Raw genomic sequence first — 1,036 nt, 5'->3', positions numbered from 1 at the left:
TGAAAGAACCTTTAAAAGAAAACAAGTATGCCACATTGTAAGCATCATCACACCGTTTCTTGGTAGCAGTAAACTGAAACCAAATGTAAAGAAGTAAAGTGTAAGAAGAGATTAACATACTCATTCCCTCCATAGTATCTAGCTCCAGGATAACCTTCACTATACTTGTTAGTCATAACAGAACCAACCGCTTGCATCACCGAAAGAGAAGTGAAATTCTCAGATGGTATAAGTTCAAATCCCTGGAAAAACATCATCCATATTGATCAAGATTTGTGAAATTTGTGACTCAATGATCATCATCCCTCACACAACACAAGAGAAGTTACACTGTATATTACCTTCCATTGCCTAGCCTTCTCTAATTCGATAATATCCGCGACTTCGGGATCGATTTCGTCTAGAGATGCATTGAGTTGCTTAATCCACTGATAAAGGGAAACAAAATAACACGTTTGTTAAATTATATATGATGATGATGATGATGATGATGATGATGATGATGCATCTGATCTAAGTTGATGTATTTACACTAGAACGAGATTTCTCCGAATCCGCCATAGCTGAGGCTGATAAAGACGACTGTATACATAAAAAAGAAACGAACGGATCAGAATCAAACAAAAAGGAGACTGAGAAACATAAAGCGTATTGTGATAAGATTTTTACCATGAAATGGAGGGATGATCCAGAATAAGAGATTATCATCATATTCATCAACAAGACAATATAAGCTAATCAGAATCACAATTTTCACATCTGGATGTTTCTTTTAAATCCACATATCTAAGCTTCAGAGGAATCAACAAAACCCCTCCAATCAAAATTCTCAAAAACCATAAAAATCGAATTCAAATTCTCAAAAACCATAAAAATCGAATTCAAAAACTGTTCTCAAGCAATACATATATATATACACACACCAATCATAGGAAAAAAAAAATAAAAAAGAGGAGATTTGAGAACGTACCGACATGACGTCTGCAGAAAGGAGAAAGATTTATCCCAAGAAAAATGGAGAAATATTGTGGCTTTA

Source organism: Camelina sativa, chromosome 15, assembly GCF_000633955.1.
Source record: "Camelina sativa cultivar DH55 chromosome 15, Cs, whole genome shotgun sequence".
NCBI lineage: Eukaryota > Viridiplantae > Streptophyta > Magnoliopsida > Brassicales > Brassicaceae > Camelina > Camelina sativa.
Note: the sequence above shows the minus strand (reverse complement) of the source record.